Here is a 26,771-nt window from a genome sequence, read left to right as displayed (position 1 = left end):
CGGAACAAATGAATACATCTCCGAGAAAGCAGAAGCGGACAGGAGTGCGGAGCGATCTTCCAGGAGCAGTCAGTAAGAAGGTGCAAGCCAGGTGCAAAGGGGGACAGTCCAGGTGGGGAAGCGCTGGGCCCAGCACAGAAGTTACCCTGAGGGATGGAACACAGCGCACAGGTGTGAGGGCTCAGAGCAGCTGAGATGTCAGGCAGGTAGAGCCTCCCAGGAGTTTGGGTTTTATTCTGAATGGAGACTCTTAAGCAGGGGACTGGCCTGACCTGGTTCCATTTGTAAGGGTCCCCCTGGATGGCTGGTAAAGAACGGAGTGTCTGGGAGTGAGCCTGAGCTGGAGACCATGGCCATCACAGAAGAGAAGAAGGCAGTGGAGAGGAGAGAAGGGGACACGGTCAAGAGGCATTTCGGAGCTGGGCAGGAGGTGGACTTGGAGGTGAATCAGAGGTGGGGGCAGAGGGAGAGACAGGGATGCTCGGGGAGAAGCTGAGTAAGAGCAAGGCTGGTCTGAGATGGTGGGAGAAGGGGCAGAGCTTGTAGAGGGGAGCTCTGCCTTGTTTGAGTCCCCTGCGTATGGATGGCGTATAAAGCCCCGGAGCGGGACGAGATCCTCCAGACACAGCCTGGGCGGCGCAGGGAGGGAAAGATGAGTTCAAGATCTCCACTGGTTTCACGGCTCTTTACCCCCTGCGGAAGGGAAGTTGCACTCTGGGCAGGTCCACTGTGACGGTCTCAGCCAGTAGATGCCCATTACTCCCCAGTCTTTTGGGATCTACAGCTCTGCTTGGAACAGCCCCTACCGCCCCAGGAGTCGCCTGCTGGCTACTGACTCCAGGTGGGCTACAAGGACCTCACTGTCTCTTGGTCACCAGCATTCACAAAGCCCAGTGAGTGAGCCCGACAGCAGGGATGGGAGATCCCTCAGGAAAGCCAGGTCTGGGACCCACCCAGAGGGCACAGCACACTGGTTCAGAACCAAAGGGATGCAACATGCATCCTCTCTGCCCTTCTGGTGGAACGCTCTTTACTCTGACAGCTCCCTACACAGCTTCCAAGAGTCACCTGCAAAGCAGTCCCCAGAGAACAGCAGGTCCAGACCCTTCCTAGGAGTCCCTCTTCCTCCAGTGTGTAGGTGTGTTTACCCTTGGCCCGGTACCGCCTTCAGGACCCTTAAGCCCTTCAACATCCGCGGGGTCACCCCTCTCCCGTCTTTACAGAGGAGGACACCGGCTCAGGAGCCTTCACGGTTCTCTCTACTTCTCGGAGCCAGAGGCGGTACAGGGTGCCCTGCACTCCCCGGCATGGACTGCAGGAGCCAAAGCTTGTCCTCAGCCAGGCCACTTCCTGGTGCCCAGGGCCAAGGCGGGGTAGGAAGGGCCTTCCCCGCATGTAAGAGTGCCTGTCACAGCTGTCACCCTCGGTTCGCGCCTGGATCCTGACAGTGGGGGCCCGGCCAGGGTGTCCCCGGAAGAGGCACCAGCCTGGGAAAACGGACGTCCCGGGCGGTGGGGTGCTTCCCGGTGGGGCGGGCGGCGGGGGTGCGCTCCCCGCGCCGGACACCAGGCGTCGCCCCCGCTCCTCGCTGCGCCTGCCCCCGCCCCCCGCCGCGGAGCCGGAGCCGGAGCCCGAGCGGGAGCGGAGGCGGCGGCGGGACCCGGCCCGACAAATTTCCTCCTCGGCTGCGGGCGGCAGGAGGCGGCGCCAGCGGCGCCCGGACCCCGCGGCCTCCGCGCGTCCCCACCACCTTCCTTCGCGCCGGCGGGGACCGAGGGGAGCCCCGGAGGGCGGCGGGCGGGCGCCCGGGAGATGCGGAGCCGCCGCGGCGGCGCGACTGGACCGGCCCCCCCGAGGTGAGCGCGCGCGGGGTGCGGGCGGGGGCCGTGCGCCCCTCGGGTGGCCGTGCGCCCCGGGCGGTCGGAACAGGCCGGGAACCCGCCTTGGCCGCCGCGGCGGGAGGGAGGGGCCGCGCCGGGGTGCCGGGTCCCCGAGCCGGGTCCCTGGCGGCCCCGCGGCGCGCCGGGTGCGGGAGGCGGGGGATGGCGCGACCCAGGTCTCGGTGCTCCGGAACCCCCGCCCGACTTGGCCACCGCCTCGGCAGCTCTCGCCTCCCCCTCGGGAAACGGGCACAGAGAGCGCGTGTCTGTGGGTGGCGACAGGGACATAGGTGAAGGGGGGCGAGAGCGAGAGGGGGTCCCACGGGGTGTGCTGGGGGCGACACGATGCAGGGGTAGAGACCGGAGCCTTTTGAGAAAGTGACTAGGAGTTGCGCCAACTCTGGGAGGGGCGGGGGCCGCCGTTCGGATGGTGCCCCGAGGGTCCCGCGCCCTCGCCTCGGCAGGGAGGGACGCGTCGAGTCCGGGAGGGTCTCAGACGTGCTGCGGGGAGGAGCTCCCCGGCGGCGGGCTGGCCGGGCTGGCCCAGACAGGACCGCCAAGATCTGCAGTGTCAGTGGTGTGGGTGACCTGTCAGAGCTCCTGAACCAGAGGTCAGCACGGTGCCACGCCTGCGGACTCCCCAGAACCAAATGGGGAAGGCTGGAAAACCCATCGTAGAGAGGCTGAGCCAAGCCCTGCCAGACCGTGCTGGACCTGACCTAAATTCTTTCTTGGCGTGGCAAACCTTTCTAGAAAGGTTCACGTTCTGCTTCCGGAAGTGTATGGATTTATTTTGAATCAGGACCACTCCATCCGACTTTCAATGCGGGAAACTCAAGGAAAGAAGAACGTGGCTCCAAGAAGAATGTGGCTCCGTGCTTGTGTTTTAGAGTGCAAGCTCGTTGAGTTGAACGGTGACCAGCCAAGGGTGGTGGCTTGTTTTAGAGATCAGTGGGTCTGTGTTGGGTCAGCTCATGACTCCAGGTGCCCCTTGAGCCAGAGTGCCTGGAGGTCTTTGTGTCCCCAGGATTGATGGAATTCTGTCTCTGTGAAATAAGGACTCCTTCCCGTTTAAACTGTGAGCAGAGGGAGATGGGGAGGGGGTGTCTCCCAAAGGATGCACAAAGCCAGAGGAGGGCATGACATGGGCATGACCTGGTGGGGTGCCTGCCGTGGCTAAGGCAGGCTCCTGACTGCCATGGCCATCCAGCCTAACTGATACGGGGCAGAGCTGTGTGCCAATTGTGTTGGGGTGTGGGCTTTCTGAGCCCAGGCTCCAGGCCTTCAGGGAGGAAAAGGCCAGCTGGTGACATAGGAACAGGCCCAAGAGATGGGACGACGCTGTCAGTTAGAGGCCTGTAGTGGCATCCGGCCCTTCTCAGACATGGCTCTGCCTCTGACCATGACCTCCGGGACAGAGGTCTTTGTTCCCTGGTGTTAGTGATACCTGTGGATCAGCACCCCCCACAAGGAAAAAGAAAACAAAAGCTGGACTCTCCCTGTGTTGACGTGAGCTAGGAGCTGGATTGGTCCCTAGGGAAGGCCAGGTCGTTGGATGAATTGATGGTTTTAGATTTGAAAACATACCAAAACCTATCACATCAACCCCCTGCGCCAAATCAGTTGTGAGAAGTGGATGAGGGAATGACTGTCACCGTGACACTTCTGGGACCCCTTGGAGACCCAGGGTTGAGTATGAAGCAGTGTTGTAGCCTCGTCCCCATGCTGTGCCCAGAGGCCACTTCTCACATGTGTGTGTAAATCATCAACCTCTGAGAGGGGCTGCAGCAGCCGTGGGGGTGGGGGTGGGAGCCGAAGGTGCTTTGGAGGGGCATGGAGGAAGGCGGATGCCTGAGGAATCCACAGCAGTTGCCAGGTGGTTAGTAATGAAGCTGGAATGAGTTTCAATTGGTCAAAACATATGCCTCCCTCACACTATGCCTCCATTGGTCCACTTGGCTCTGTCTCACTGCTGTCATCCTGGTCCAAGATACCCCTTTTCTCAAAACTCCCTCCTTGCAGGTCAGAGGTGAGTTTCCCAGTCCCAACCACTCCTCAGTAATTCTCACACCCAGCTGCTGCCTTGACGTTTCTCCTGGAATATCCACTGCCCCAACTCAACAGTTCCCAAAGTCAAACCTGTGATCCCCCGACCCCCACCAGCCCAACACTTTCCCACTGTTTTCCCACCTTATCCATCTGATCACACCAGCCTCCCCACTGCTGTGGAAAGAGAGGCTGGATTATAGTTTCCCTGAGGACAATATTGTATCCTCAGCATCCAGCCAAGCACCTGCCAGTAGGCTTATCATAACTGTCATTGGGCAGATGAACAAATGACCAAGTGAAACATTCTAGGAGCTCCTCTTCTGAAGTAGATGAATTTGTGTCTTTTTAGTGGATGTTGTGGTTGGCAGGCAGCCACACATTTCTGTTGATGTAGATTGGACTGGATCATGGAGAGATGAGAGAGGTCCCTTTAGGGCTTATGTTGCCAATTCTTCTGGTGATGCTGAACACATGTCCTGAGATGACTGAGCTGGACCAGAGAGACTCCAAATGACCTCTAGGAGGCAGGTTTGGGAGCAGTGAGGGAACGCCATGAACCCCCCATTCCTTTACTAGAGTTACACGTGCAGAGCTTCTGCGATCAAAATAGAAACAGATGTATCCATTAGGATAAAGACCGGCCTTCTTAATACTTGATTATCACTAAGAAAAAAACTGTGTGTTTCAAGAACATCTCTAGTTCTTTTGGCGGGCTCTGTCCTAGTGAACCAATGGGCTCACTGCTCCCTGAAGGCGCCCCCATGGTTTCCAGATCCTCCGAGGTAGAGCTTTCTCAGGCTCCTGCTCTGAATCTCCTTCCCCTTTTTCTCCATCTTAGAAACTCCTGTTCACACCTCACAGCCCACTTCAAATGCCTCAGGCTCCTCAAAACCTTCCTGACCCCTCTACCTAAGAAAATCTCTCTTCCCTTCGGTTCCATAGAAGGTTACCTGTACCTGTCCTAGAGCACTTATCAGACTCTATTTTGTGTCCACTTGATTTTTTCAAATAGCTTATCTCTTCTACCAGGTGGTCAATGCTTTTAGGGTAGAAGATGTATCTTTGAGAGCTTGCACTTGGAGTTGAGGTATGGATTGACATAAATCCTGGCTCTGGTGTGACCTTGGCTAAGCTATTCGAATTTGACGCCTTAGTGTTCTCCTCTGTAGAGTGGGAGTGATAATCTCTACTTCACGTGGCTATTTTGAGAGCGAGAGGTGATACATATAAAGTATAAGGCAGATGACTGGCACTCAGTAAATTGTGTCAGGCTAAAACCCCTAAAACACCTAAAGTTGTGCACTGCGTGCGTTAGGAACCAGTGAAATGTAAATGAGTAAATTAACAAAATCAGAACTCGTGTTAATAGATATGTTTTGCTTGTCATCCAAAGCACTACGTGAAATCAATAAGTGTGACATGTTAACTAACTTTATTTTTTGCATGATAATTTAAATGATTATGTAAATTTTGTGTGATTAAGTATTTTAATCTCGTAATGCCACCACTTACCTGTGCTCCAAGAACAAGTCCATTGTTTGACACGCACCATCCAGTCTTTGGTGTTAGAGTGGTTTATGAGGCAGAAATGCAATTTTTTATGCACATTAACCTGCGCTCGTGGACTGAATTAAACCAGTCTGTGGGTGAGACAACACAAAAGTGAGCTAAACCAGAGCCAAGAAGCAGGGCGGGCTGGAACTGGGTGTGTAGACCCAGGGTCAGAAGAACGGCTTCTAGACGAGAGCATACAAGCAATGGAGCTGGGGACTGCCCCTGAAACATTCACAGCTTAGCACTGCTTACCTTCACAGAGGGAAGTGTGGCAACGGGCCATCTCCGAGCCCCTCCTGGCTCCGGCGCACTGACCTATCTCACCCTCTCCCTGGCTGCTGCAGGCATCCTGCGGACTCTGCAGCCCTCAGTCCACGGCTGGGGCTCCCTCCCATTCCCAGCTCATCCCCTCAGCCACATCTCCCTCCGCTCTGGGTACCAGATCTACCTAAAGGAAGATGTGGCTCATGGGCACAGTTAGCATGTTTGTATTTCAAATACTGACCCCAGACCTCCCAAAAGTTTATTTTGGAGGGTGAGCTTCTCATTATTTTGTCACCTGTATTTTTTGCCCAAAGCAGAGTGCTGGATGGCATTCTAGCTGGTTGGGGTGTTGGACAAGCCACATCTGAGCTAATACGGTTTCACTAATTTTATTAATCCTCGAGCAGACGCAGGTGCACAGTGGCGGGGGCTTCTGCCGGATGCGGGCTGGGAGATCCCTAGTTTGGGGATTACTGAGCCAGCTTGCTTTTCTTCTCTTGGTCTGGCTGCTGTTCCCCAAATGTCATTTGTCAAGGTCCGCCCCATCCAGGGGCTCTATCGGGGGTTCTGATGTGGTTCACAGCCTCTTTGAACTTGAACGGCAGCCGGCTCCGAGCCAGAAATGTGGGCATTATGCCTTTCTTTCAACTACACAGATACTTCAAAAGGGCTGATCACGCTTATGAAATAGAAAAATTTTAACACTGTGTTTCAGGCCAACAACTTCTCTATCCGTTCCCCATGAAATAGGAGCCGAATACATATTTTTAAAGGATGTCTATTTTAGAATATCTTTCTGATACAAATCAAGACCCTCTGATTCGTATAGCCCATGAGTGTATATTGTATGAGAGAGCCAAAAGGGTGAAAAAAAAGTCTTCTTTTGCCCAGAAACAAATAATAAACTCCATCAGGAAGTGAGGAACAGTTTGCAGGAAAAAAAAAAAACGGTTCTTGATTATGTGCTAAAAGCCTGAAGTGTTTTTTTGGACAGGTATTTTGATGTCAGTGTTTCTTGGATGAAGAATGAAGAATTGATAGGAAAATTTGTCTAGACCCCAGGCTGGGGTTCTGGCAGCACTAAGTTTGATCCAGCAGGTGGGCTCATACTGGAATGGGTGTTCAGCATTCAGCCGTGCTCCCGAGGCATGGGCTTGGCTGCATGGTCCTCTTCCGGGAGGGAGGGACGCCTGCTTGTTGCCTGGGACTCATAGGGCATCCAGCACTTGTATGTGAAGTGTAGATGGTGGAGGATGGAAGTGATAGACGGGCGTGGGGGCCATGCAGGGACCAGTGGAGGATGCTGCTTGCAGAAGGCTCTCCCTGTGCAGATTTTACTTTGAATACCAGCAACAAATCTAACAAAGAGGATTTTGCTTTTCAGAACTAGGTTCTCAGTCCCAGGCTCAGAACACAGACTTTGGAGCAAAGGGATGGGGTCAGATTGGGGCTTATGGCACTGAGGCTTTGGACAAGTGACTGACCCTTTCCCAGTGTGATTTCTTGTCTCTCTAATGGGGACAGTGACACTTCCCAGAGAGGGTTGTCATGTGGCTGGATTGAGGTCACGTGTAGGGAGCCCAGCCTAGAGCTTGCCAATTGGTCAGTGGCCTGCTACTGTGCCCAGAGTCTAGGGGTGGCCGGCCTATAGTCAAAGGGTTGGCATAATCTGGGCTCTGATTCCTTCTTTGCCATGCTTGCTTTGTCCTTGGGGCAACTCACTTAATTTCCATCTATAAACGCAGACATAATTTTTGGTTATTAATGTCAGTAAATCTATTTGGACATTTCCAACTGAACATTAGTCACCGATTTTTGTACTAGGAAGCAAATTAGTTCCATTTTTCTCCTCACCCAAGATTTCAGAGTGTCCTATCACATGGCTGCTTGATTACAATGTATTATTCGAAGTGACCTTTGTACGAAGCCTTTTTATTTTGTTTCTCACTCCAAAAGGACTTTGCATTTTTCAGGCTGTGTCTTGACTTTAGTGGGTCTGTTCTGTTGGCTTTGGGCAGACTTGGCCCTGACTCCTTTGCCAACACACTTGAGTGCCCTTGGAGGGTGAGGGCGCATCTGTCAGCGCAGAGCCCGGGGAGGTGGGAGCTCCTGTCCCGGCAGGTTCCTCATTAAACTCCGGGTGCTCTGGTCTTCCTTTCTTCTCCAGTTCAAAAGGCCAGCCTCAAAGGTGAACACCCACTTGCCTGATTTGATGTCATGGCCCTGAGGCCAGCCCCCCTCCCCCCCGCCTGGTCTGCTTGTCTGGATTCTTGTCATGGGATAAAACCTTTATTTTTTTGTGTGAAATATGGCTAGGTGGAGATCCCTCCATGGGAAAGGCTGTGTCCTCAGAGTGGGCTCACGTTTGAGCTCCAGTGCTGACTCACTTCCTTTGGGGGGGCTCAGGGTGAAGGGTTGAAGGAGGCAGACGAGGAGAAGGGCAGAGTGTGTCACAAAACACACCTTTAGTGAAAGGCGGGGCTCTTTTGGGGGGAAGATGGGATGGGTCTTTGAAGACCCCATGTTTTCCTATGGAGACAAAGTAGATCCTCCCTACAGAATGCTCTGGCTCATTTTCTAGATTACAGAAACTGTGCTAGTGAATTAAGCTAAGAGGTCAGTATTCAGCAGAACCGTTCCTACAGATGTCCATGTTTCTTTCCAGAGCTTTCCTGTCTATAGCACACTTCTCCACTGATGTACATACAGAAGAGGAAGTAAGAGAGGAGAGAGAGATGGCAACAGAGACACAGAGAGACAAAGAGAGACACCAGAGATAGAGACCCACAGACAGAGATAAGGACAGAGATACAGCGGGAGAGACACAGAGAGACTCGCGGATACTGAGGTTTTTTCTTTTGATTTTTGTCATCTGCTCTACCTCCAAATTCCCTTTCAACCCAGAGTGGGAGCTGGATCCTAGACATGGGTGGTCAAGAGTTACAGGTCAGGGTGTGGCCTGGGACAGTTTCAGAGGGCAAAGGGGTGGCGTCAGCACTTAGAGCTAATATTCAGACCCAAACACTGAGTCTCTGAGGCAGAAGCTCTCCCACAATAACAGGATAAAATTGGTATGAACGGACAAAAGCCAGAAAATTTGTGTCTCTTATTACATTCAGGGATTTACAGTAACTCTATCTGGGCTAACAAAACGTTGCCTTAGGGCACCTGCTTTAATGACTAGAAACCATGCAAATGCTCTTCCAAAGAGATTAGAATATTCCAGCTTCTTAAACAGGTAAAGATAAGCCCCCCCCCTCCCCCCCCATGCGATCTTGGCTGCCCTAAGACGTTTGCTAATCAAACGGAAACTGGCCTTTGCTGCCACATTAATTCAAGTCATCCTCAAACCTGCGTTGTTACTAGTAAAATTATTCCTTATAATTAGCGCTTGTTGTTGTTGTTGTTGTTGTTTTTCAGAATGTGGTTTTTCTGGCTCTGGGAGTAGCCTTGGTTTCATAAACAGCTGAATGTTTAAGTACTGGACGTAAAAATACTTTGAAACAGGAACCCAACCCCGTCCTTAATTTTGAAGTGAGGTTGACTCAGCAGTCTGTCTCCCCAAGCTTGTGGCAGCACTTCATTAAGTGCATCAGTAATTCAATAAATTACTTTTTGCTAATGTTGCGAACATCAGCTAAAGTTCAGTCTTCTATTGGAGATGTTATCAGGCTGCCCATTTAGATTCCTTTAAGCAAAGTCCTGATTTTGGCCCAATGTCCCATAAGAATGCAAGAGCCAGAAATTTAATAATTTTGTACTGCATCGTGCCAAGCTAGGCTCACTCTGAGCTAGCCAACAATATTCTTTCAAAGGATATTTCTTGGTTTTCATCAAATGTGTGTTGTATTTACAAGAGTCTGTAAGGTCATTTAGAAGGGACAGTTAGAGATGTTAAACATGTATTGAGTGCCTACAGTGTATGTGCTCTGTGTTTAGTAGTGAAGTGACCCAAAAAAGTCACAATGCCTGTCCTATGGGTGTTCCATGTCCATGGGAGGCAGAACTCCTCACTTCCAGGGTGTGTTAAATGTAATGCTGGCTGCACAGGTGGGCATGTGGAGGGGGTCCTAGAGGGGCTTCACCAGGTAGAACAGGCTTGGTTTTCAAGGCTATTTTCTTAGCAACAAACAGGGCTAGAAGATTCAAGACAGAGGGGCTCCCATGTGCTTGCCCAGCAGTGAGTAGTAGTCTGGAGAGCAGAGGTGTCTGGGTGGAGCTGGATCCTGGGGATGGAGGGGATGAGACAAGAGGGTTGGAAAATCTGGAAATCTCCAAACACTTGTAAGCCATTGAGGAGCATGGGTCTGCTTGATGGACCAGTAGTTCTTAACCTGTTTGGAATCATGGTCACCTTGGAGATTCTGAGGAAGACTGCAAATTCATTCTGTAGCAAAATGTATGTGTGCACACAGGCTTTCTGGTTTGGTTTGGTTTAGTTTTTACGGTTTCAACAAAGTCTTGCCTGACCAAAGCCCCGCAGTTTTCAGCTATGAAGACTGCATGCATCCGGACCAGATGCAGATTTAAGAGATGATGATGGTCTCATCTCGTGGGCTGAGTTTTAGGTGGCTTAGGGGAGCCAAATGGACTTCTCGAATACAGACAGTTGACTCTACTAGGGACTCTTTAACCTGGCTGGGACAATGTCCGTGCTTCACTGTGCTAACCGTTCTAATTTTTCTTATTAAAACTTTGGTTACCGTGTACATTACTGGGTATTGGACAGTATTCCCAATACAGTAACATGGAACAGGTCATTTAATAATGGCTGTTGTCATCGGAAGAGCCAGCTCATAGGAAGTAAGAATGGGCTCATGAACCCCTTGTTTTTGGCCACCGTTGGCCTCTGATAGGTCCAAACTCATTTCTAGTTATTTCTTAATAACCTTGCTCATATGTTTTTAGGTAACTGAAAATATGTATTCTGTACAAGCTTTTCAGTTTACCAAAAACCAAAGCGAGTTCTACCTTTTCACCTTAGATCGACTCTCTGAGGTTTGGCGGACAGTTTGACTCAGTGTTGAGTCTGAGTGTGTCACCAACTGTGATGAGGGGCCTGAGACCTGCCCAGGGTCACACTCTCTGCCGCAGGCACCACTGTCCTGACCCAGATGAGCCTCTTTTCCTGTTCTCGCTGCCTCGTGGACAGACCCCCTCATCGTCCCTCCTGTGTCTGACGCACTGTCCATGTGTGTGTGTTGGGGGGGTGTCTCAGGACATGGAGGCCCCTCATCTACTTCCATGAGATGAATGCCCACCTTATTTGTCTGTTTGGGTGGAAGTGCATTCTAACCTTGAGCAGGTCCCAGAGGTGAGGTGTTACTAGCTCACTGCTGTGCATCCGTCTCTTGACTGCCTGGCTGGGGTCACACAGGCCTGTTCTTTTGGGTGTGGTTTCTGCCTGGCACGTTGCTTCCAGCGGGTATTTTAGAAGCCCGTCGCATGTGTATGTCTTACGTGTAGCGTGCTTTTGTTTAGCAAGTGATTTATTATTTGTTACATAGAAATGCATATCCTGAATGGATGGTCAGTGGCAGGCAGAAATCGATGACATCGATTCTGGTTATTCTCCTTTGTAATAGATTCTGTTGTTGTTTTGCGTACGGCAGTGATCCGTAAGAGTTTTGAGGAAATGATGCTTTCTTTCCTGGCTTGGCGTCTTGGCAGGTGGAGCAGCCTCAGACCTGGCTGGGGCCGAGGCTGGGGTGCAGGTCTCGGGAGCAGACTATGTGAGTGCTGCACTGCATGCAGCAGGCCGCCCCCCCTTCTGTCTGTGCAGGTGGCGGGACTGGGCAGACAGCATGAGCATCCCTGACCCCTTTGCTGTGACCTAACATCATTTTAAAAATTCAGACCTGGGAGCCACCAAGTCTGTGGACACACAAAGCACATGGTAGAGCTATCAGCCCTCTCTTCTCCAGGTCCGATATTTGGGGAGGGGGGTGGTCATGTCAGTAAATAAGGCAATATCTGTGATGATACTAGTAACCATTGCTCTGGACCGGGCCTACTCCCAGTACTTTCGTATGTGAATTCGCTATGTAGACAGCAAGCAACACGCGAGGCCAGAGTGGCGCTAGGCTTGCTCTGGAAAAGAGGGAATGCAGGCCCAGAGGGGGCAGGGCAGGGCGGGGACTGAAACTCACAGAGGGACCCGGTGGTCCCCAACGTAGAGGAAAGGTGTGGGGGGCGCATGGGGCCTTTCGGGGAGGTGGACCCCAGCTTCGCTCAGGGAGCACAGTGATGGGAGGACACCCAGCCTTCCTAGGAAAGGTCTCCATCTGAGGAGGGCCCAGGCCCCATCTCGGGGCTGGGGGAGGCCTTGGAGAGCGCTGAGGAGGGAGGGACTGGCATGCAGGATGGATGGGGACAGGCTGGGAGAGCAGAGCAAGGCCAGGACAGGCTCTCTGGTGCTCTGTTCTGGCAGGTCGTGCATCAGAGTCACAGGGGAGGTCCCAGAGCACCGTGGGTATGTGCAGTGGGGTTGGGGAGCTGCGTGTCTTACAAAGCACCCCCCTGGGAATCCCAACACCAGGGTGGAGAACGATGGGGCTTTCACCCAGGCCCAGGAATGAGGTCAGGACTTTCCACCATGGGGGCGGGCAGGAGGGAGGCATCCGCGCCTCGCAGGGCCAGCCAACACACAGAATGGTGCCGACAGCTCTTAGAACCCAAGCCATCGGGAAGGGACCAACTGAGTGTCCCAACCGAAAGAGACTTCTGTCCTGGCGAGTCTCCTGTGCGCTCTGCTCTCTTGCAAGCTCCTGCTCAGGCCGCTTTTGTCCTAGCAGAGAGCTGTCGATAGATAACCTGCCACTTGGTGTTAGTGACTTCACGAGGGCCGGTTCAAAGGGTTGCTTTTATTTGTATTTAAAGATTTTACTTAGTTATTTGAGAGAGAGAGAGAGAGTGCACACACAAGAGTGGGGGTGGGGGAAGGGGCAGAGGGAGGGGGAGAAGCAGACTCCCTGATGAGCAGGGAGCCTGACATGGGGCTTCAGGGCTCCATCCCAGGATGCCGGGATCATGACCTGAGCTAAAGGCAGATGCTTAACCGACTGCGCCCCCCAGGCGTCCCCAAAGGGAGGCTTTTAAAAGGAGGACAGCTTGGGGCAGACGAGGCCTAAAGCAAAGAGGCAGAGAGCTGATGGTCGGGATTTCCAGTGGCGCGGTGGTGGCCGTTACTCCCAGCAGGCTCCCAGCCACGGGAGATGCTGGTGTCATTGACATGACGCCCATTCATTCATTCAGTCATTTAGCAGATACCAATGGGAGACCTGCCGGGGATGGGGAACCAAATCCACAGGTCCTGCTCTGCATCTTTCCCTGGGGCCTAGCCTTCAATGTCTGTCTGTGCATCTGCCCCTGGGATTCCCCTGGAAGCCTGGCAGTGCCCAGCTCAGGCTTGTTGTAGAGACAGTGTGTGGTGAGCGGGCCAGGGGCACCCATCGTGGGCGGCCCTGAGGTCCTCAGGTCATCCAGGCGGGGCCGAGAAGGGCTTTTGTGCTGGGACCCGCACCTTGTTCCTGACTGTGCAGATCCTGACTGTGTGTTCACCAGGGGCCCTCTTGCCACTGAGGTGCTCATGACCGAGTGGCTGCCCTCAGAGCAAGCAGGTGAAACCTGAGTGTGGGGCCCTTTTGCCGGCTCTCTCTTAAAGGGCACCGTCTGTCTTGTGGTCAGTATGTGCTCCTGTGATTCTCCTGGCTTTAGCATACAAAAGAGACCAAGGCCAAGGGGGGCCGGCAGCAGCATCATATGGACAGGGCGGCTGTGGGGCCGTGGTCGGGCCCTGTCCTCTCCCTGGCTCCCCTCCCTCCTTCTCACTCCCCGTCCTCTCTCTGGTTTTCCCCATTCACAGCCTCACCGCTAGGGCTTCTTCCAGAACCCCAGGACCCCAGACCCCGCCGGGCTCCCGCTCCTGCAGACGGGACACTGGAGTTGATGGGGTGACTGCCGCGACCCCAGACGCTGGCCCCAGTGGCAGCAGCCATGGCTCTGCCAGCAGCTGTGGCCGCCTCGTGCCCCTGGCGCCTTTCCCACCCTGCACTCCTGCCCGGGCCAGAGGCCTCGAGAGCCGGTACTTCGCCCTTCAGAGCTGTGGGCATGCCATTCTTTTGAAATGAGTAATAGCAAAGCTAGTCCAAGAAATAGCCAGTGTTTTCTCCCTGCTGTTGCCCAGTCTCAAGGAGATGATCCGATTGCCTCATCGCGTGACGAGTCCAGGGGACAGGGAGTCAGGGTTCCTGACCCCTAGCGCCCAGGGCGAGGCCTGCAGGTGTGTGAAGAACAGGACGATGGAATGATTTGCCCGGTTTGCTTCTGATTGAAAATCATTTTGAATCCGTTTGAGGGGCTCTGTAGAGAGAGTCTGCTTTGAGCAAAGTTCTCTCAAGACACCCCACAATCTCTGTTGGAGTGACAATCTTTCTCTAAGGCGGTGTCCAAAGCACAGGCATTTCACGCGTGGGTATCTCTGGCAGGAGCTGCAGGGGCCTGGGGAGGGAGTGAACCTCCGCAAGTTCCGCCTACTTCCGGGCGCTCCTTCCCCGCCGCCTGATTTCTGGTGGGTGGACGCTGCGCCCCATGAAGTCGCAGAGCGGGGCCCAGTGAACTCCGTGTGAACACTGCCTTGTCTGGCTGCAGGGGGGTGACTTCTCTGCGGGAGGGCTCCAGCGCATTTTGGCGGGCGGAGCTTAAACACTGTATCGCGATGCGCGAAAGTCACATTAAGCACGGTGCGCGAGGCCGAAGGTGTCTCTGGGAAACCGGCTGTCGGAACAAGTTACAGGAAGATGTGAGAACGAACTGTGAAGGGCTTTTATTGAGAAAGAGTTGGTGCTCTAAATGGGGACGAGTCACAGGGGCACAGGCATGGCTTTGCTCGTCAGAAAGGCCAAGGGAAGGTGGACGACATGTTTTTACGACCCAAGGTCACGTAGCTATGTGACTGGTCAGCAGGATTTCGCCATCAGCCCGCAGTCAGTATGTTTCCCTCTGCCCACCTCTCCTCGCTGTGCTTGCGGAATATTTAATAACCCAAGCACCAAAAACTGCAAGATTAACCGGGACAACCTGGGCAAGTGTTCAACAGGGTCCCCTTGGGTGACAGACCGTGGAAAACATGGCACGGACCCACGGAACTTGGTGCTTTCATCTTTCCTAAAAAACTCTTGGTAATATATAACCTTTAAATCTGAAGTTATGGAGCATTGGTGCAACTGTAGCCGAGCTTGCTACAGAGTAGCTGTTGTGATGACCCAACAGCCAGAAAACCCCACCCATCAGCACCATTTCCATGTTCTGCGGAGGAATTCGGAGGAGTCCCTGGGATTCTTGGAAACGCACCTTCCCAGGCATGCAAGAGACTGTTCCTCTGACCGAGGCTAATGCAGTTTTCTGCGTTCTAGAACAGGACTGGCAGTCTTGCCCCATCCCACCTGTCTGAAGCCGGCACACCTGAGGGCTCGGCCAGGACTCGAAGACCCACTTCCATGACTGGCAAGCTGATGTTGGCTGTGGGCAAGAGGCCTCAGTTTCTCCCCCTGGGGATCCACCCATAGCTCTGTCTGAGCATCCTGATGATCCGGCAGCTGGCTTCCCCCAGAGAGAGTGATCCCAGGGAAAGCAAGGCAGAAGCCACCACCTCTTAGGACCTCGCCTCAGGAGTCATGTTGTCTTTCCTGCAGTATTCTACTGGTCACACGGGTTGGCCCTGTTCATGCAGGCAAGAATGAGCAGCCCTTTCCAAAGAGTATGTGAGGGTGAGGAACCCTCCTTTTTTTTTTGTTATCCTGGGTTTATGAGTTGTGGCTTTTAGCCGGACACCACCGAATCTGACTGGTTAACTGAACGAGAACAGGAACTGGACAGAAGGGGACTGGATAGTTCTCAGAATCAACTGGAAGTCTGGAGAACAAGGCTCAGAAAAGGGACAGGAGCCCAGGAGGCTCTGAACCACAATTAAGGTGCAGCCACAGGAAGCTTTTGGTAAGGATGTGGCCTGTGGTCCGTGGCACTGATACTGCTGGGCATGGCTGGCAGCGGACTCTCACGGCTGGGGCTTCTGAGAACACTTCTGAAACATCCCTGGATCTGTGACTCACCCTGAAGAGTCGAAGTCTTGGGTAGGATTGATGGTCGGAGCCCGAAGCACCTCCCTGCCACAGTTTGGCTACAGGTACGTGGAGGGCAGGGCCGGCAGGTGGGATCCTGCACTGGCAGGTGTAAGGGATGCCAGGAAGTAGGAAGAGAGTGGGGATGCTGAGGGCAGCCCCCAAAGAGCAGGTGCTCACTCTACCTCCTGCTTTGTACTGAGCTCAAGGGTTATTTTTTGTCTCAAGTGTACCCAGTATTACAACATTAATGTATTCCTGAAAAGTTACGTTGATTTGATTTGTGGTTTATAGACACTGGCTAAGCTTAATACCTTTTAGAAGTCTGCAGATAATCCTTTTGTAAAGCAGCTAATCCTTTTAGAGAACAAATAATCACTTCTTAACCCTTTTATTTTTGAAGATCAAGACTCTGTATATTGGGTTTTCTCAAGGCAGAGTAGCCAGCACTTAGGCTTCCTCTTTTGCTCACAGTGAGGAAGTGTTTCAGGTTTATAGATAACTGCTTATAATCTCTCATGCTGTCTGAAACACACACACACACACACACACACACACTGAGGGTTTTTTCTTTCTCCGCTGTAAATGATTCTTGTCTGGAAGGAAGTGTGGGCTATTACAATTTTTAAAGAGCTTGTATTTATTTGATCTTACCTGCTAGGCTGTTTAAAGAGCAATTTAAGAAGTAAGACCTCGGAGCATTTGCATGGGTCAAGATGCACGCATTGTTATACCTGGGAAGTCATATTTGGAAGATTCACCTTTCATATTTTTTTTCCTTCTGTAAGAGGCTTTCACATTACAGCAGAAATATTTTGTTCCATTTCCTCGAACTGCTTTCACGCTTCCTGGATAACAGAGCGGGGCCCCAAGGTGACAGCTGGGCAGGAGCCTGGACGGGGTGGGCGTGGCAAGCCAGATGGAGACTAGACTCTCTGCTCCAGGCTGGTGACAGGTTCTGCACGTCCAGAACAGTCCTGAGGGCCATGGGAGCACAGAGAACCGGCTGATGAGGAACTAGAAGCAGGCGGGGAGACCAGTGAGACAGCTGCTCCCAAAATGTAATAAAGAGATGAGAGAGAGTGTCTGATAATGGTTTTGCCATTCAGGTGCCTCCATGGGTCAGGTGCGTTCATAGTTCCTGTTGCTTTTTGCCCAGTAACAGGCAGGTGCAGTGGAGTGGCCTCCCCCCGTGGTAGGTAGACTAATTCGGCTCCTTTTTTCTCTAGTGCTAGAACCTATAGGGGTCATTGGTTGATAGAAATGAAGTACTGGCTTATATTTTCAGGGGCTGTGTTATTAAAGAACATAATCCTTTAACTACTAGAATCATACTCATTGGGGCAAGATGCCCCCCTCTGAGAGGGTGCAGGAGGAGGTTGTAGGTTCACTTAGTGGGACTGAGTTGTCTTTAGTCTAAGAGTTGTGTGTGTGTGAGATGTCAGCCCATTTTAAGGTTCGTAAACTGAGACTTGGATGAGTGAAATGAGTTGTTCGAGGCCACATAACTAGAAGGCAGCAGGGCCGGGACCCTAGCCCAGGGTTGTCTGCATGCCAGACCTGGACACTAGGTCTCCCCGAGGAGAAACAGTTTGGAGGGGATGCTGCCTGGGAGTCCGGGCAGCATGTATGTGCCTCCTTCTGTCTTTCCAGACCATGATTCTGAGATGGTCACATCTTGGCATAAAGTATATAGCTGAAGAAAATACAAGTAACCTTTTTGAGTGAGGTATTTTAGTCATTTATATCAGAATACAGATGATTCTGATTCCATGGTGGGGCATAAAGTAAATCACTTTCCTTATTTAATTTTATTGTTCAGGGAGAAAGGCAATTCCTACATACCTGGTGCATTTTAATGTACTATGTATTATTATTGTATTACCATTATTATTTGAAGCATTATGGCTTTTTTCCTTTTTAGGTGGCTTTTCCCATATTTTATATTGTATTTAGCCATAAAACACAGAAAGCATCATCATTTTTTAGCTAAGAAAATTGATGCCCTCTACAAAAACTATTAGAGAGAATATTGATTTCCTACATACGGTAATCCTGAATTGCTTCTTTTCCTCAAGATTCATATTATTGCATTAGTGGTAACCTTAAGATTTATGGTTAAAGCAGAACTTCAGAGAAGATTTGTTTGGGAGATTGGCTGTTTTTCACTTATTTTCAACCTATTACACAAAGCATCTGAACAAACTTTAAAATTCCGTAATTTAACAAAGAAACCATCCTCTGATTGCTCTTGTTTTGTCTAGGTGTCTTGCGGTATGCCCACTTCCTGGCCTGCTCCCTCTTTCAGTAAATTGCATTTGTTACTACTGACAGGCCTCTGTGTGTTTCCTTAGAGCGTGGACTTTCGGAGCAGGAAGGAAATAGTCGAAAACTTAGTGCAGATACGGCAGTTCTTTAACTGTTTTGAAACGCATACTTGATCATTGCTTCATATCGATTCCATCCGTCCTTCTGTGGGAGGTTTTCCCTATGCCGATCCATTTCCTTTTTTCACGTTTTTAATGGTCTTTGTGCACGGAGAACCATTTCTTCTGGGCATGTGACAGATTTGCTGTGCTGGGTTAGATTAGCATGCTTGTCTGATCCTGAGTCCATCTGCAAGGCTGCCTGATGAAAAGGGAAAAATAGTCAACATCCTGTCCTGGATGCAGACTTGGAGGTGTGTGCTGGGAATTCGTGTCTCCCTTTGAAATAACATTTTGGAAAGCACAGTGTTTGGTAGATAAGGGCTGCACTCATCATGTCACATCAGAGAACAATTGTAGCATTTAGTTTCATATCGTCCTGCTTTCAGCCCAACTTTTATAGCTGAACAAAACACTGAGCGCTGTTTAGAGGTCAAGGTCAGCACAAATCAGCTTTCACCGTAGGAAAAGAAAATGAGCTGAATAGCCATGCAAAGTGGCATGTTTGTTAACTATAGCAATTGTTGTGAATAGATTTATGCATTCAGTTTGTTTGCACTTGTCAAAACCTCATTAATTGTAAGCCCGATGACATTGTTTGCTGTTTCAAATCAGTTTTAAATTACACATGTGCTGCTTAATCTTAAAAGTAAAATTAAACCTTGGATTGGTATACACTTTAAGTTACAACACTAAGCCATTCTGTTTGGGGCAAGGAGTTTAATACTCGCTGTAAAATAAAATTAGGAGGTCCTTTGCATCCATGGTGTCTGATGTAATTACGTTCTGTCAACTGTAATTTTTCAGGTTAATTTCTTCCACGGTGTATGCTATGTAAATAATAAAGTTATAAATACCTTTATACATTTAAATTATTATATAAATCCTTAGTATTAATGCAATAAATTTTTTTAGGCAAATTACTTGGAAGTGTGGGTTGTATGGCAAATAGGTAAAATTGATATTTTTTAGAAATCAGCAAAGATAGATATTTTATTTGTCTAACAAATATATGATAAATCTCATTGATTTATCAAGGCTCTAGACCAGGTGTTAGGGACGCAAGAGTCACGTGGTCACTGCCTCCAAGAACTTGCTAATCTAGCGTGACCTTTTCAAAAGGTTCCCTGGGACAAATGTGCCCTAAGGTTTTCTGCCAGGCATGGTCAGATGGGTTGAGAGCTGTGACCTGAAGCAGGGGACCCGTTGAGAAGGTACAGGGAATGCCAGCCGTTTGGGCCACAGGACTCTCTTCTCCATCCCATTCCTGAGTATGTTGGTCTGGGCTCTGGAATTCTTAACTTGGGGTCTCTTGAGAGCTTGTGGATAAAACTCAGAGTTTGTAAATTTAGATGGTGAAAAAATTGACCCCTTTCTTTCCATAGAATTACCTTCCTTTGTCATCTTATATCCCTTGTACCTTTTCAGTGAGACCCTCCAAGCCCATCCCTAACTCTTGGTGACCACTGGTCTGTTCTCCATTCCTCTAATTTTGCCTTGTCAAGAATGTCATATAGTTGGACTCATACACTACAGAGCCTGTTGGGTCTGGCTTCTTTCACATAGCGTATGGATCTTGGAATCATTCTTGTGCTGTGTATCAATAGTTCATCCCATTTTATTGAGTAGTGTTCTGCTGTACGGAAGGACCACCGTGCCTTTCATCTTTCCCCAGTTGGGGGGCATGTGGGTGGGTTCCAGTTTGTGGCATGTATGAATAAAATGGCTGTAAATGTGCATATAAGTTTTTGTGTGAACCTAGGTTTTCAGTTCGCTTGGATAAGTCAGTAGGATGGGGTTGTTGGATGCATGTCATGCGTGTTTAATTTGGTAAGAAACTTCCAAACTGTTTTCTATAGTGGGTATACCCTTTGCTTTTCCACCAGCAGAGCATGAATGTTCCCATTGCTCTGTACCCTTGCCAACATTTGATATTGTCAGTTTTTTCCTTTTTTTTTTTAGTCTTTTTTCCTTTTTTAATTTTTGCCTTTGGTATGGGTGAGTAATGGGATCTCATTGCAGTTTTAATTTGTATATCCCTAATGACTAATGGTATTGAGCATCTTTTCCTGTGCTTGTTTGCTCAATGCCCATCTTTGGTAGTGTCTATTTAAATCTTTCGTCCATAAATTGTATTGTTACTCTCATATATTTTATTTTAGGTCATTAAAAGTATTACTCTGAGAATAAACTTCACTAGATGGCCCAAGGGAGCCACGTGACCAAAAAGGTTAAGAACCCTTGAGAGACACACTATCCTTAAAATATCTTTATTCTTTACATTTTTGCATTTGGCACATGTCCTTGTTCAAAGTCTGTCACGCACCATCTCCAAGGTAGCAGCTTGCCCATGATAGAATATATTCCTTCCCCATCATTCTTTCTGTTCTGTGTACATAAAATGGGATTTTAAAACATCACCCTCAAGGTGGGCGGGATTCCTTACTCCTCCCTCCCGTTCAGTGAGCAGTAAGGCATTTCTTCTGTTTTTATTTATGAAATTCTTTGGCCCTCTTTGATTCATTTCTCAAATGGAAGGAATCTTAATTTGCAGGAAAAATGCAAACCACTATATTCCAGGAAAATGGTCTTATTCCAGCATTTGAATTAGGAGCTCTTAATGCAGGATAGCAGCGTGAGTGTGTGCTTGTCTCTGCAACACTGTGGATTGACAATTTTCTGCCTAATCTCTGTGTTTCCATCACAGCTCCTCAATGGAACTCATGTCCCAGCAAAAATGCTTTCTACCTGCTTGAGATATTTTTTAAAAGTCTCTTGTGGACTCTTTTAAATGGACAGCTAAATGGTGTCTTAGTCATTACCGAATCTATGACTCAAGTTTCAATACAGTCTTCAATGGCTAATATGTGTAGGTACCATAAGCTTATTTATCACCAACACATTAGTTTTGTTTTGTGCTTCTTCTATGAAGGAACATAAGGTACAGAGATGTTGTGTTCTACTATTTTAATTTAATTTAATGAAAGGCCTGACTGAGGATTCTCTTCTTCCCCATCGGAAAGAAAAAAGAAATTGAATGAGGAAAGTAAATGCAGTGTATATGTTGAAAATTCATGTTTGGCACACACGTAAAAATATGTCGAGGTGAGGAACTCTGACATGTGTTAATTATTGCTTTAGAAGGAGCACTTGTGATAAATTGGTGCCCTAAATTTTATATTTGGCACATTTAGCCTATGCAAACGAATGTTAAGTGCTTATGGTTTGGGGAGTAAGAGATATAAAAAAGCTTCTCGCCTTCTAGCTGTGTGCAGTCCCTCTGCGCCGGTGAAGCTCTCTGTGGGTACAAAGCCCACAACAGTTATAAAGAAAGAAGAGCCCCGGGGAGTCCATTGCAAGTCCTGTGAACTCACTTAGGCGGTTTCCGTTTTGGTGTCACTTCTACGGTTTTTCTCGTAGCCTACGGAGAAAGGAGGGTGGAGAAGGCGCTTTTGCTCATTTGCACACATGTGTGCTCATGGCCACTCTCCCACTCAACCGTATCACGTTCCTATTGCTACTGTGACAAATTAGCATACAGTTAGCAGCTTAAAGTGACACCTGTTGCTTACGCCCGGTTCCGGAGGTCAGAACCCGGCACAGCTTCTGTCTGCGTCTTGCTGGTTCTCTGCTTAGAGGCTCACAGGATGAATTTGGGGTATTGGCAGGACCGTGCTTCTTGCGGGAGGCTCGGGAATGAATCGCTTCCAGGGTCAGTTGGTGGGGTCCGCGTTCCCACGCAGGCTGTTGGCTGGGTGACCCTCAGGTCTAGGCAGCCCCTCTCCGTGGCTCCTGGTCCCCACCCTCCAGCGTCAGGCCAGCGCATAGGGGGTCCCTCTCCTGCTTGGGTATCTCTGTGCTCCGCGCTGCCACGTCTCTCTCATTGGTGCCTGTGAGGGCTCCTGGGACCACACTGAGCCCACTCCATAATCCAGGATGCTCTCCCTGTGTTAAGGTCAGCCGATCAGGAACCCTAATTCCATCTGCACAGTCCCCTGCCAGGCGCACCTAGATTAGCCTTTGATGGAGAAAGCCGAGGGGTGGGGATCTTGGGGGATGTTCTCAGAATTCTGCCTCCCAGCGCCCTACATGTGCACATTAATAGCAAAATCACAAAACTCAAGGTTCTCCTGAGTGACTGTTTGCAGCACAAGGATTTGTTTCCATTTCTGAGACAATATGTGCTGAGATAATTCTGTGATATTTACACATTTAGTGTTTACGCCTCATGGACTCCATTATACATATCTTTAGGAATTCTCTTTACATAAATTAAGATGATTTTTCTCCTTCTCGAAAACATAGCAACATGCTGCACATTCTGGATGAAAATGAGGAATTGTTTACACCATGAGCCAAATTAAACTCTGGGAGGATTCTGATGCACGAGAGATAAAACGTGCTCAAATGTATGGCATATTTTAGGTCTCCTAGGGATTTCTTCGCAAGCATCAGCACAAATTAATATTAAGAAGCGATTTGATTATAACATCAAGACTATGTCTGAGGTTCCCTGGCATTAACAGAGAAAGCAATTTTAGACACACATCATTGTTTTCCTCCGTGGGGCTGCCCAGGACACCCTCTGTCACCTCGGAAAGACAGATCTGCCCCGTGTGTGGAGTACAGGACCTCAGGCTTAGAGTTTGGATTCTTTCCTCTCTCCCCAGTCCCCACTCCTCCAAACTGGGCCATTTTTAGCAAGTTCTGTGCTTTCAAGCCTCAGTGTTCCTGCCATGGGGATGATAATCTTGCCTGTAGGATTTAATGAAGTAATATCTAAGAACATAATTTATAACTTAGGGAAAGCTAGATAACTTGCTATTCAGACAACCAAACACACACACACGCACATGGAAAGAGGGAGAAGGAAACTAGTGATTGCAACTCAGCTTTCTTTCTCACACTTGTTCTGAAAAATTTGGGAACCATTATAGAGAACTGAGGTTTCTGCAATAAAGGTTCTTTGCAGGGGATAATCTTGGAATCGAAAGCAAAAAAGATGAGGCTTGCCTTCCCCTTTTACTTAGCACTATAAGCAAGTTTTCGGAGGGTGCCGGGCACCCGCCCAGCCTACAGACAGAGTCCCAGCTCACAGGGTCCATCGTACGGCTTCCCCATCGCCAGCCCAAGTGTGAACACTGTTGTGTTAACATGATGTTCCTGTCCTTCAATGTGTTGGAATATTTATTTGCTCTGGGGACAAAGTCACACACATTTGCCTTTTGGGATGTGTCTTTGAAATAACCCTCAAGGAATAAGATGCTCCCTGCACATGGAACTTGGCTCTCTCTCCCAACGGGAAAACCTAATCATGGCTGACTTGCTGGTGGTTCGAGTTTCCTGGAATGCTGCATTCCTCCCCAAGGATAAGCACGATTTTAGGACCTGATGGATGGTGGACCTTGGTCATTTCCCTAGTCAGCCCTGACTCTGCCCAGCTTACGTGGGACGTGTGCAATGCGCCCTGTCCTCTTTCGTGGGGAAAGAGGAGAAGCTGGTCCCCACCCCACTGGCCCGGTGAGGTTTGGCAGCACTGGGGCCCAGGGGCCAGCCCACTTGGAAAGGGCTGCCCTGGCTGGGGGGCGGTGGCTCGTCCATAAGACACAGCCGCAAGGAGGCAGCCGGGGTCTGAGGTCCTGGGGGCAGCACCCCCGGGAGGCCTCCTTCTTTAGATCTTGACACAGAGGACCACTGTGTCTCTCACTGGCAGTGCTGAGCATGGGGCTGGTGTTTGGGGCCCCGCTGGAACACCCCTCCTGAAAGGGGATTTCCTGCTGACCCTGCATCCCCTGGTTCTGCCCTCCCCCTCACTACCACTGCCTCCATGGACCTTTGTGGTGCTTGCAAACCCTCCAGTTAGCCAGGGTTCCCGTCTGTGTCTTTCCTCTTCTCCTCCAGCTTTCATGAAGAGGCTGACAGCAGGGACATACGACTGACAGTGTCATCTCCCAGCCCACCGGCAGCTCCTCTGGTTGGTGTCGGGTATGGGGGCTCCCCTCCTCCTCCCTCTGCCCAGGAGGCTGGACTGTCCCGCCCGCATGGTTCAAAGGTGGCCCTGCCCGCAGAGGGGTTGCTGTTTGGCTGTTGAGTAAGCCAGAGAGTTTGTGATGAAAATCAACCCTGGGGCCTCTCAGGCTTTGGGCTGGCCCAGAGTGTGAGACCATCTCAGGCCAGCCCACTTCTGAGACTCGCACCCCTGTGCCGGGGCAGCCCCCGCCCTCCTTGTCCGTCTTCCCGATGACGGATGCTTGTGGTGTCCAGACGGAACTCTGCGGGCAGCTGTTTGTCACATAGGCCCTTCAGACTGGAGCGATGTCTGGGCCCTTCACCTTCATCTGTGTGTCCCAGCTCGGCCCAAGGGGGGGCCCTTCTTCGGTCAGGGCCGTCTCCACCCAAGGGCACCTTCTCTGTTTTGCAAAACCCTCTGGCTTGGAGAGGCTCCCAGCACCCCCACAGGTCATGCTGGTAACACTGCGGGCTGCAGTCTCCCACCAGTGCCCAGGAGAGGGTCTGCTAAGAACCCGGGTCGTCACAGGACCGTCCCCAGGGTCCTCACCAAGACAGAAGCTCCTGGAAAAAGCTCCTGATGTCCATCATTTGTACAAAGCCTCAAAACCGTGTGGTTCCTTTCTGAGGCCATGAGGCAAATACGTATAGATTTTGCTGTCTAATGTCCTGACCCTCCCTCTGCTCATCCTTGTCATCTTCCTCCTTGACGTGCAGGTGGCCTCTGAGTCCCAGCTTTGCAGCTTCTGGGACCCATTCCCCTCACACGACAGAAGTTTGTGCACGGGGCAGACACCACTCTTTCTGCAGCCCAGCCCCACGCGCTCCACTGAACACAGTACACCTTCCAGTTTTCACTTAAATTTCAAAATTACTCTCTATTTATAAAACCTCCCAGGGGTTGATGTCTGCCGTACACTTAAAAGCAAAAATGGGAGATACAGGCTTTCAGTTATGAAATGAAGAAGCCATGGGATTAAAAGGCACAGCAGAAGGAATAGAGTCCATGGTATTGTCATAGTGTTGTGTGGTGACAGGTGACAGCTACGCTCGTGGGGAGAGAACTTGAATCGCTGTCTTACACACCTGAAACTGATGTCACATTGTGTGCCGACTACAACTAAAAACAAACAGAAGCGTACGAACCTCACTGATCATGGCCCAGCAGAGGTAATCCCATGGTCAAGTTTGTATCAAGACTGTTTCATTAGTGGGTATGGATTTGAAACTTGACATTATTTGAACTGTTTATTCAACGCCATGGCATTTAATTAATGGTGGCTAGTTTATGTATGTGCATATATGTCTGGACTTTCCCAGATCAGTAACCTTATGGAAGCACTGATCCTGAAACCCAGCCCAATGTGTGTTGTGACTCCCCAGAACCGTTTTATCCCAGCTGACCAAATGTTTGGACTGTTCCTCCTGCTGATGTTCTCGTGGCTAATTAGCTGTTTCTAATTCCAATTCATTTTAAAGATTTATTTATTTATTTGAGAGAGAGAGAGAGAGAGTAGCATGGGGGGAGGAAGGGCAGAGGGAGGGAGAAAATCCCAAGCAGAAACGGTGCTGAGTGCAGAGCCTAACATGGGGCTTGATCTCACGACCCTGCGATCATGACCTGAGCCGAAATCAAGACTCAGAGGCTTAACTGACTGAGCCACCCAAGCGCCCCCCAGTTCAAAGATGACAAAGAGTTTGTTGTTGCTGTCCTTTTAAAAGATGTAAATAATTATTCTTGGCACAGTGAAGGCAGCCAGTCTAAGAACTGAGAGAGGTAGGAGGAGATCTGGACTCATGATCCCTGCGTGTCTGTGCTCCACCCTCCAGAGAAAATTACATTCTCCACAGGCATAACACTGACATTTTTATTCCTGAAAATACTTGAAAAACAAACAAAATGCAGAATCACATGAAGGTATTGATTCCAGTGACCTGGCAACAAAATTTTTATTAATGGGATCAAGGTTTGAAATACCTGACTTAAGCTGTATTTCACATGACAGTGCCTTTTTAAAAATCTGCATTTTCCCCACCTCAGGAAGAAATAAAAGGCACCTCCTCATGAATCATTTGATTAAAATTCCTCTCCAGCACGCTGTACTGTTCTCTCATTGTGGAATTGTTGAAAATCAGGTGATTTGCAACTCTACACTTGCCCAAATGAAACCAGGAGTGTGATTGATAATTAGAATCCTGGACTCTCTGAACTGAAAGTGGTTCTAGAAATTGCTCAAACCAGGAATGGCATTGTGCAGACAAGGAAACAGAGGTCCTGGGGCCATTTTTCATCCAGGTAAAATCAATATCTCAGGAGGGAGAAAAGGGGGGAATTTCTGACTTGTGTTTTTTTTTAATAAACTACTTAGAAGTGTGTGTGTGTTTGTGTGTTAACCCTATGACTCTTACCTAGACATATTAATAAAGGTGTATGAATTATATTCAAGTAGATAATACAATCTCATATATTT

The 26,771-nt window shown here is 49.9% G+C and overlaps 1 protein-coding gene across 5 annotated transcripts in view; it reads left to right on the top strand.

The window, feature by feature from the left end:
- The first annotated feature begins 1,630 nt into the window (after nt 1-1,630).
- PTPRE (protein tyrosine phosphatase receptor type E) overlaps nt 1,631-26,771 on the top strand; it is a 148,909-nt gene continuing 123,768 nt past the window's right edge. The window contains exons 1-2 of one of the 5 annotated variants that reach the window (XM_081823298.1): nt 1,631-1,856; nt 8,413-8,595. The gene's annotated coding sequence lies outside the window, so the exon portion shown is untranslated. Of the gene's footprint in view, nt 1,857-8,412; nt 8,596-14,512; nt 15,931-26,771 lie in introns of those variants that run through there. The other 4 variants (XM_081823297.1, XM_081823300.1, XM_081823301.1 and 1 more) reach the window with 4 other exon arrangements.

The sequence above is a fragment of the Leptonychotes weddellii genome, chromosome 6, assembly GCF_054177405.1.
Source record: "Leptonychotes weddellii isolate Sample4059 chromosome 6, ASM5417740v2, whole genome shotgun sequence".
Lineage (NCBI taxonomy): Eukaryota > Metazoa > Chordata > Mammalia > Carnivora > Phocidae > Leptonychotes > Leptonychotes weddellii.
This window is presented reverse-complemented; position numbering and strand designations above follow the sequence as displayed.